An 11736-nucleotide genomic window follows, 5' to 3' on the forward strand; every position below is an offset into this window, starting at 1 on the left:
AGTGAAACAAGGCCTCAATCATATAAGTGCATGCATACATCAAACAATGGAAATATAGAATTAAGCAAGATAAAGATTACAGTTTTAGAGAGAATAACACACAAAAATAAAATATATTGGTTGATAAAATGCAACCAATCAAATAAGCTCAAAATCTCACTGGTTTTGTGTGTTCGAGCTTTAAACTATGTTCCAAAATAATATTTCTTCATACAAGTTTTTTTTTCAGAAAGTTTTTAATTTAAATTAGTGAAACACTATAAAAAGTTTCTTGAAAAAGAAAATATTACTTCAACTAAGTGGTAAAATATGCACAAAATCAAACAAACATGCAATCAAACATGCAAATGCAACAATGAAAAACAAAAATTGGTGTTGAGAAGGGACTAACTAACCCGTTGGAGATCGGTATCGACCTCCCCACACTTAAAGATTGCACCGTCCTCGGTGCATGCAAAGATGTGCAGGTGGTGGAGGATGTGGTTCCGCAGCTGTTGCTCGTTGTAGAGGCGTTCTCTTTACCCGTTCTGGTGGCCAGCCTGAAAAAGGGAGAAGAGAAAAGGACATGAAGTCAAAGGGATAGAGCAAAGAGGAGGGCAGTACGAGTGATAATCATGCCAAGTAAGGAAAATAGTGAATAGAAGACATGGTCGCGATTCCATGTGATCAGTTCATTGATGTGCGGAAAACGATCCGACACAAAACTCACCGGCAAGTGTACCGGGTCGCATCAAGTAATAAAACTCACAAGAGTGAGGTCGATCCCACAGGGATTGATGGATTGAGCAATTTTAGCTTAATGGTTGATTTATTCAAGCAAATAGAAGTTGAGTTGTGTGATTTGTGATTGACAGAAACTAAATTGCATGAAATGTAAAGGGGAAAGGGTGAATTGCAGGAAATTAAAGGGAACAAAAGGAAAAAGAGATGAATCTTAAAGAATAAGAAATTAAATGACTGAAACTTAAAGTGCAAGGAATGTAAATTGCAGAATCTTAGAGTGCAAGAAATGTAAATGGCTTGAATTGTAAATGGGTCAGGGATGTGGAATTGCAGAAATTAAATAGAGAAAAGTGAAATTAAACAAACAGTAAAGGAGCAGATGAATTCAAATAAACCGGATCTCAGACCGAAATGAAAATAAGCTTGGTGTAGCAATTAAACAAGGAAATTAAAATGGAGACCAATAGATCTCAGGACCCAAGAGACTAGATAACTAAGTCTAGATCTCAATGCCTTCCTAGATCCAAATTCAGAGAGCAATTGCAAAATTTAAGAAGAGAGCAATGTAGAAAAGTAAATTCAAAGTTCAATTTCCAAAAGTTGCAGTAAATCAAAACAGAAGGAGATCTCAAGGTGAGATTGAAACAAAATTTCTTCAATTCTCAACACCCAAGACTCAAGACAAGTGTAAATGAAATTGAAAACAAGAAAACTAAGAGGAAGAGAATTCAATTCTCCTTCCTAGGAACTCTCCAATTCTCAAAACAACCAATCAAACGTAAAGTGAGCTCTCTCTGTAACTACTATCCCAATTCTAAAAGAAAGCTCTCAAAAGGAAAAGCTCTCTAAAAATTCTCAAAAGAAAGCCCACTAAAACTTAAAATCTAAGCTATTTATACACTCTCTTCAAATGATCCTCAAGCCTTGAATTGGACCTTTGATCTTGATGGAATTGGGTTGACAATAGCCTCTGTTGATTGCTCTTGGTGTTGGGAAGAAACCTACTTGTGAACCGAGCCATGAACCATTTAAGCTTGAGTCAAAGTTTGAGGCAAACTTTGACTCAAACTTTTTTTTACAGATTTGCCCATTTTGTTGATTTCCACGTTTGGCTCAACGTTTGAGGTCAAACGTGAGCTCAAACGTGGCTCCTCCCATGCTTCTCTTTTGGCCACCGTTTGGCCCAACGTTTGAAGCAAACGTTGGCGCAAACGTTAGCTTGTTCAAGGCTTCAAACAGAGTACCCTTTCTTGCTAGAGTGGCGCCAACGTTTTACTCAAAGTTTGAGGCAAACGTTGGCGCAAGCTTTTTTGCTCCCTGGGTGTTCTTTTTGTGGCGCCAACGTTTGACTCAAAGTTTGAGGCAAACGTTGGCGCAAACTTTTGATGCCTCCAGGGTGAAGTCAAGCTCTTCCTCACGTTTGAGCTAAAGTTTGAGGCAAACTTTGGCTCAAGCTTTTTGTCCTCTCTTGCTCTTTGCCATTCCTTCTTTCTTCAACCTTCTTCAAAGCTCTTTTCACCTATCATCAATCAATCAAAAACATCAAAGCTATGCTATAATCATGAGAGTTTTTCTTCTTCTTGAGATTTAAGCAATTATGGCATAAAAACTCATGAAAATGCATCAATTCATCCATGGTTGATTGAATCAAAGGAAACATGAAATTCTACCCAAATGGCTTGCTTATGGCTCAAGAAAGTGCATAAAATCTATTGAAAACAAAGGAAAAAGACTAGTGCAACTAGGCTAAGATGACTTGTCATCATTCATCAATGGAAATATAGTAAGGCATGGGGAGTATTGGCTGCAAGATGTTTATTAGCATGCCGGCAAGGGCACGAGTAGCATAGATCATAGATTAAAAATGTATTATTACTCGTAACAAACCGACAATCACGTTTGTATTGACAATTATAATTAAAAATAAAATGTGGAAAGGGTTTTGTGAAAAACAGGCATTAGAGTAGTAGGATAACATAAAAGTAGTGCATGATGTCATACGGGCTTTTTCACAAACACATAGCATGCATGGTTAATAAGTTATTGAAAGTATTCAGTTGAACATGCAAGCAACCTTTTTAAAAAAATTATATAATTGTCAAATAATTCTTTGAATAATCCACAAGTAAAATAAATAAATTTTTAACACCAATGAAGATAATGCAATGAATGAAACTATGCAAAAAAATTAAATGGAAGTGAAGAGGGATGAGAAGAAGAAAGTAAGAAAAGGAAGAAGAAAGAAGAAAAGAAATAAGAAAGGAAGAAAAGAATTAGATATAGGGAAGAAAAGATAAGATATTTTGGCAATGTAGGGTAAGCTGTGCAGCGCAAGCGACGCGGTCGCGTCGGGGACGCGGTCGTGCGGATAGTGCTTCAATGAAATGACGCTGACGCGTCATCCACGCGGTCGCGTGGATCGATTTGTGCCATTAGCGCGAGGGCAGCCTCGCGGTCGCGCAACTCTCTGTTTGAAATTTATATTGCCAAATTTTTGGGTGACGCGATCGCGTGGATGGCCTAAATTTGAAAACGGCGCGGACGCGTGGGGTACGCGTACGCATGGTAGGGCTTGTGCGTCTAGCACAAGTCCAGCCCAATTCTAGCTTAACTTTTGGCAAACACCCTTTTTACATCGATTTTGAGGCACGCGTTCGCATGGGTGACGCGGACGCGTCATTGACGCGGTCGCATGGATCAATTTGTGCCAAAGGCACGCCTCCAGCCGCGCTTTCGCGTGACTCTCTGTTCATGTTATTTTCTTCCCAACGCACATATGACGCGGACGCATCATCGATGCAGTCGCATCGCGTGCGACTTTTTTTTATGCAATATGCAGAATGCAAAATGCAATGAATGTCATGTGAAAATTCCAGGTTCAAACAAAATTCAAAAATAAAGTAGAATGGAGAAAGAACGATCATACCATGGTGGGTTGTCTCCCACCTAGCACTTTTGGTTAAAGTCCTTAAGTTGGACATTTGATGAGCTTCCTGTCATGGTGGCTTATGCTGGTACTGATCCAAGTATCTCCACCAATGTTTGCAATTCTAACATCCTCCGGGGTCCCAAATAAGGCACTTAAAACTGTTGAGCAGTTTCAAACAGGTTTCCAAGCTCCCGGGGTGTTGAATGTCAGAACAGACTCTAGGATCACAAACTTTTCTTCTACACCCGTCTTTGTCTTGATCTACATCTTTCCAGCCGGGTGGTGAGTAGTCTGAATTCTCACTACAGTGACCAAACAGCTTCCGAGATCCTTTCAATTGAGCTTGACACCAATCCTTGCACCTCAAATTGAAGTGCGAAACCTCATTGAATCATGCATACCATCTCTGAGTGCGAGTCATTTTCCTTTTACTCTTAAAGCCGCAGAGAACTCTAAGCTGGCCATTTGTTTCAAGTAAACCATATTCAAGTGGAAAAATAAAGATAAGAGTCAAAGATTTTTCCCACTTGAAGTCTGTGTTGGTTGGTAGTGGCCTTGGGATCAGTGTTTTTAGTGGTTCTGCAAGCTCTACTCCCTTGTGGTCTTCAGTGAATTCCTCCACCTCTTTGTAAATTTCTTCAACTTCACCCATGTCTTGATCAAAGTCATTGATATCTTCCTCATCACTTGAGTCATAAACAGGAGGTTGAGAAAAGTCGAGCTCTGCATCATCTTCATATTCACTTGGGGAAGATTCTTCCATCTCAAAGAATTCACTTGCGAATGCAAGTTTGTTACTAAGAGAACTCGACTCATGATCATCGTCATCAAGGAAACTTGCTTCTTGGGTTATTTCGTCCAGTTCTTCATAAGATATCAGCATTGGAGGCTGCGCAACATCCTCTTTAGCATCAATTGTAACATCCTTGACGGAATTCTCTACAACTCTGGATTCAGGTGGCGGTTCGGCATCTCCTAAATCTTCAACCAACTCTTCTTTTTCTACAATGACAGCTTCCTCTATTTGTTCCAGTACGAAGTTATGCTCTATGCTGTCCACTAGAGCTTCTAGTGTCTTTTTCGTGCTGCGTTCTTCATTAGATTCCCCACATGAAGCCATGGGAGTCTGGTGAGTGTCGGAACATCTGGAAGATAATTGATTTATTGCTTGCTCCAGTTGATGAAGGGTTGCATTAAATTGTTTTACTGATTCTTCGAGGCGAACCTGTGATTCTTGGCTTGATGGATATGAACATGGTGCATAGGTGTGTGGTGGTTCTTGGGAATAGTTGGATTGGCGTTGGGGTGGATAAGGATCATGTGGTAGTGAATAGTGAAAAGAAACTTGTGAGTGTGGTGGTTCGAAGTTATATCGAGAGGATGATCTCTGAGCATAGGGTGGGGCTTGTTGGTAGCTACAAGGCGGTCCACCGAATCTATCAGTTGGGTATGCATTATAGAATGGTCTTTGTCCATGATATCTAGGATGATGTTGTTGCCTAAAGGGGTGATCAGATCCTTGTGGCTCCATCCATCTTTGATTGCTTAGACCTTGATGCATAGTCCTGTTATAGCTTCCATTCCTTGCAACAAAATTAGAACCAAACTCAAAGCGAGAGGGGTGAGAATTCATAGTAGCTATCAAAAATAAGAGGGAAGAGAAGGAACAAATAAACAAGTAAAAGAAAAATATTTACAATAATCAATAATAAGGCACACGTTTGCAATTCTCCGACAACGGCGCCATTTTGAAGAACGGAAGATTGATGGTCTAGAAGTTATAATAAATTCTCGTTGCAAGTATAGTTTCTAAACCAAGTAATCAACCTTTCTTACAAACGTTTTGGTTGTCACAAGTAACAAACCCTTAAATAAATTGATAACCGAAGTATTTAAACCTCGGCTCGTCTTCTCAAGGAATTGCAGGGAGGTGTGTTTTATTATTGGTTATGCAAAGGTTATTTTGGGGTTTTCAAAAGGGTTGAACAAGTAATGTAAAATAACAAGTCGTCAAAATAATAACTAGTAAAGCTCTTGGCAAGGTATGAGAACTGGAAGTCCTATCACAGTTATCCTTATCAATTGTGATGAGAATTGGATTTTTCTCCCACTAAGTCAACCACTAACTATGAAGGTAAGTTAAGTAGATGAATTAATTTTTATTCCTCAAGTCCTAGTCTTTCCTTGGGAAAGGCTAGAGTTAGTGAAACTCGAATTAATTCTTGAAGAATTCCAATTTTCAGTCAACAATGAGTTTGATAACTCAAGAGTTACCAATTAATCAACCAAAGCCAAAAGGTAAAAAAATCTAAATTATTTATATCATAAATAAAAAAACAAATCATAGATCTAAAATACCTCAAATTATATTCAATAGAAAGTTAGATTGAACATAGAAATCCATAAGCCAAATTGGCAACATCAAGTAATAAACTAAAGTAATAAATAAAAGTGGAAAATAAATTAAAGGAACATTGAACCTGTGATTGAAGAAGATGAAATCTTAATTCTAAAAATCCTAATCCTAATCCTAATCCTAAGAGAGAGGAGAGAACCTCTCTCTCTAAAAACTACATCTAAACCTTAAAATTGTGAGTTATGAAAAGCATGTTGAGTCTCTGCATGTTTCCTAACTTTAATCTGTGTTTCTGGGCCAAAAACTGGGTTGAAATGCGGCCCAGAATCCCTGCCAGCGACTTTTGTAATTCTGCAGATCGCGCACGTCACGCGTCCGCGTCGTCCACGCGATCGCGTCACTCAGCATTTTTCGTATCACGCGTGCGCGTCGTCCACGCATTCACGTCGTTCGTGCAGCTTCCAATCCGCGCGGTCGCGTCAAGCACGTGAACGCGTCACTCTGATTTCTTCCATTTCGTGCGGTCGCGTGAGCCATGTGACCGCATGACTTCTCGCTGGTCATCTCCTCAATTCCTTGTGTTTCTTCCATTTTTGCACGCTTCCTCTTTATTCTCTAAGTCATTCCTGCCCTATGAAGCCTGAAACACTTAACACACAGATTAAGATATCGAATGGTAATAAGAGAGGATTAAGATTAGCTAAATTAAGACCAAAGAAACATGTTTTCAATCATAGAACTAAAGTAGGAAGGAATTGTAAAATCATGCAAATCCTATGAATAAGTGGGTGAAAAGCTTGATAAAACCACTCAATTAAATACAATATAAACCATAAATTAGTGGTTTATCAGAGGCCAACTGGTAGTTATTGGAGGTAGTGGCAAATTACCACGTGGACGAATGTTACGTCCAACATTTTCAGTTTGCACAGTGGTAACCGCTATGCTTTCACTTTCAATTGCACCTTCCGAATGTGAAGTCACGTCCGCTTGTTGCACAATTACTGGTATGCTATCATTGATGGATAAATCATCATTCACATTTGACATTTCATTAGCCATGTGAATGATCTTTCCACTTCTCAATCGCATACACCAAATAATACAAAAACTTTTGACACACTTCAATTTAAACTGTCCCACCGGGCATGCCAATTTGTTTTGTCAATTTTTAGCAAATCGACGGTGGTTTGATTCTAATGGTTTGGGAGAGAAACCAACTCCTCTTTTGCAGGTACTAGTTTTCTATAAGTGCATCAAAGCATCTCGAATTAGATGAGTTTTGAAATAGATATTAAATTAAGATTTGTAGAAGAACAAAATAAATTAAAAATAAAGTTTTTGAAAAGTAAATTGACTGGAATCGAAAAAGATTGCATTAAAATTAAACAAAGCGATAAAATGCCTTCGAGTTAATCAAAGGACTTTCGACATGGAAATTAAAGGATACTGAAATGTAAATTTGACAAGGAAACTAAAATTGCTTGAAAGGTAAATTGAACATGGAAAGTAAAGTTTTTGTATGAATTGTAAATTGAAAAGATAAAAATATGGAAGGAACCCTACTGAAAAGAGACTTGATCGCAGACTCAGAAATTCGTTGGGGATGTGAGTGTGTTTGAGTGTTTTCTGAAGTAAATTTCCAACCTTTTTTCCCTAAAACTTTCTAATATTTATAGCCTACCTCTGTAATCGACTATTAATTACACAATATTGTCTTGCGCGTGCATTCCCTGGTAACTGTTCCCACTCTTTTGCTAATGAAACGTTACCCATCAATTTCTCACGTGGTGAAAGCTTTCAATTTCTCCACTTATGTAACCGTTCGATCCTTTATTCGAGAAACTATTCAATTTATTATTCGAATACCTGTTTGATTAAGCCCGTTCGATTTAAGAAGAAATTCAAAATCAAGTTCATGATAAGCAACTCCCAACTTATACCTGCACGTGCCCCTTTTTCGACATCTGCTTTCCTTCTCATTGTCTCTTCAACACTTTGAATTAGCTCGTATTAATCGAAAATATTTTTTGACTAACATTATGAATGTTTTTTCTGCTAAATTTCAGATTTTTCTTATGTTTTGGATGTTTCTTTTTTTGGATTTTAGATATTTTTTTAATAGTTTTAGATGTTTCTTATTTAGTTTTCAAATTTTTTTTTCTAATTTTTTTATGTTTTATTTTGTTAGGTCTTAGAATTTTTAAAATAATTTTAAATATCTTATTTTTGTTAGATTTTGGATAAATGATTTTTTTTGTTACGTTTCAGATATTTTTTGTTAGGAATTTTTAAAATAAATTTTAAAATTTTTAAAATGAATATTTAAAATGATATTTGAAATTTTTAAAATGGTTTTAGATGTTTGTTATTATTTGGTTTTAGATTTTTTTTCTAGTTTTTGGATTAGATTTTAGAGGTTTCTATCTTGTGAAAATTTGAATTGATATTCACTCTAAAGAATTTTAAAATTTTTTTGGATATTTTGTTTTTTGTTAAGTTTTAGATGTTTTATTTTATTAAATTTTGGATGTTTTTTATTGAAAATTTTTAATATAATTTTAAAATAATTTTAAATGTTTATTATTATTATTTAATTTTAATTTTTTATAAAAAAATTTATATATTTTTATTAAAATTTAAATATTTTTCGTAAAGTTTGAATTGGTGTACTCTCCAAAAAAAACAATGCTAATTGTTGGTTAATTAGATAGCGAAATTGTATAAACAATGATCAAATAGAGGCTGCCGGGATTAAAAGGGAACCAATAATTGGGAAAAACGCAAGGGGAGAAGCTATTGCATACGCAAGGAAGCATATATTGAAAAGAATGACGTAAAAATATCAATAATAAATTAATAATGTATAGTCATGCATTTATTTTCTTTTCTTTTTTAAAATATAAAAAAAAGCAACTGTATAGTTATATTTGGTACGTGTGTCGTTGGTGAAAGCAACCCTCTTGATGTGCTTTCTGTATTTTTATTTTTTATTTTTTTAAAAAAATAACAACTAGTTTCTTATTTTTTATTTCGAAAATAAATAAATGAACCAAAAAAAATTCAAATATCTTATATTTTAAAAAATAACAATTTAATTATAATTTTATATATTTTTAAATTAAAAAATAAAAAATATCTTTCCTTTATTTTTATTGTCAGTACAATATCAAGTGTTTGTCTTTTTCTTAAAATAATAGTTTAAAAATGGCATTTATATTATGACGATTTGAAAGAACTCGTAATATTTTAAAATTTTTATTTAAATTAAACAAATATATAATATACAGAAATACATAAAATGTGAAGTATTTATAAAAAAACGTATTCTTACACATCTTGAATGCTCAGGAATAAGTTAAAAATTGAATATATTTTGACGCCTGAGATCCTGTACTGTAACTAGATAATGCCGATACATATTTTAGATGCACCCGTAACATGTGTTATTATGAAAATTGGAGATTGAGCATGTGGTAACTGAGAAAGAGATCTCATAACCTGAGATACGTACAATTTATTTAATTTAGGTCTCAGCATCCGAGATATGCTCAGACGCATATATAAGGTCACAGTAGCCGAGCTTGTTATGCATTTGAATAGTTTTTAAAAATTTTGTTAGTTTCTAAATGCTTAAGTTTGACTTCATTAAGTAAATATGGTCCGCAAGAATATTTTTGCGATGGAGACATTAATAGACTAAATGCTACTTGGTACGTGGTTAGAGCTTTAGATTTTGAGGCTAGTAATTTTTCCTTGTTTTATTTTCAGTGAATAATTAGTTTAAATGTTTAGACTTTAGTAACTTAGTTAACGTGGTAAGACTTAGTGACTAAACAAAGTTAGACAATTTATATACATATTGTCAGGTATAATATGATTTGATATTTTATGTCCACAACTATGACAACTATGATGAATCAATCTCGCTTCGTCAACCCCTAACATCGAGAAGTAAATCAAGCAAGTATATATTGACCTTAATCCGTAAGTCCTAGCTAACTTACTAATTTCTTAATAAAAAGCTAGCGTCAATGGAAACAAGAGCCAACTAATTACCCAAGAATTACCACTAAATGTCAGACATTATGACTCTAAATTCCCAAGTCAAGGTGTAAAAAGCTACTCAAAATTACCAAGTGACAATTTCACAAACACTTGGTGGGCATAAAACCAAAACATAAAAAATTGTAAATAAAAATAAAAACTATCACCAAACTATTCACAAAATCAACAATAAACACTCAAACAAGCAAAGAGAAATCATAAAACATTAAATTCATCAATGAAAACTTCAAGAAACCAAAATTGCATATATTAACAAAGTAACTTAAACTATAGGAAAATATAACAAGAGTAGTGAAATTAAGGAGGAAATTAAAGAGTACTTACAATGAGATAAGCAAAATCCAAGATCAAACTTGAAACTATAAAATGCTACAATGAAAATTAAGTAAACCTAAGAGAGAATTTTCTACTCTAAACTATTCCTACTCCTAATAATGCTTTTTAATCTAATTTAACCTAATGAAAACTTAATGCTTTGATATGGAATGAAGTACCCTTCATATAGCACTCAATTTCAGCTTCAATACATCCAAAATTGGGTCAAAAGGCCTCCAAAATCGCGAGCCACGTGCCTCGTTAATGAAGTCACGCACTGGTAGCTGTGCGTACGCACAGATGTGTGCATACGCACACTTGTTGATTTTTCTACTTGTGCATACGCACGAGATGTTGTGCGTACGCACACTTGCTGATTTTGCTCTTGTGCATATGCACAGAGGGTTGTGCGTACACACACTTGACTGTGTGCTTTTTCTTTTTTTTTTCATGTGTTCTCTCTTCTTGCATGCTTCCTTCCACTTCTACCTATCCATTCTTGTCTAATAGACCTGAAATCACTCACAAAACATATCACGGCATCGAATGGAATAAAAGTGAAATTAAAATGCTCAATTTAAGCCCAAAAATACATGTTTTCACATTTAGGTTTAATTTAAAAATCAAACACAAAAGTATACTATTTTAGTGATTAAGTGTGATTTTGCGTGATGAAATACCGAAAATAACTACGATTTTACTCAATTTTTTTTTTTGTAGTGCCTACCATATCTAACCCATAATGGTTTATCCAACTAGTTTATTAGTGCACATTATTAATGTTTAGCTTATCCGCACAACACCGTATAGATAAGCGTTTTTTAACTAAATCCAATTAAGTTGATATAAGTTCAATGAAAAAAATATATTCATGTGTAACCGTTGTTTTTTTGTATTTTTTTAACATAAAAATTTTTAGAGAGTATAAAAATTTATTGATATAATACAGAAATTTTTATACATAGCACAAACTATTTATATAACATAAAAAGTTTTGTACATAATACATAAATATTTGTATATATTACACAAATTTTTGGACATAGTACATAAATTTTTACTGCGAATATATTTTGTTAGTTGGATGAATCGATGTTCTAAACATGTGGTTCTTCAAAAATTTACTATACACCAAAAGATCTGTTATGCACTAAAATTTATGTGTTGCGCGTATTTTGTTGGTTAGGGGTAAATGTTTTGATTGTGTGATCCATAAAAATTTTTCGTGTTAGGCACCAAAATTTTTGTGCTATGCACCAAAATTATTGTATTGTATACTAAAATTTTTGTACTGTATATATTTTAATTCGTTAGTTGAGTGTCAATATTTTAGACATGTGATCAA

Source organism: Arachis duranensis, chromosome 1, assembly GCF_000817695.3.
Source record: "Arachis duranensis cultivar V14167 chromosome 1, aradu.V14167.gnm2.J7QH, whole genome shotgun sequence".
In the NCBI taxonomy this organism is placed as follows: Eukaryota; Viridiplantae; Streptophyta; class Magnoliopsida; order Fabales; family Fabaceae; genus Arachis; species Arachis duranensis.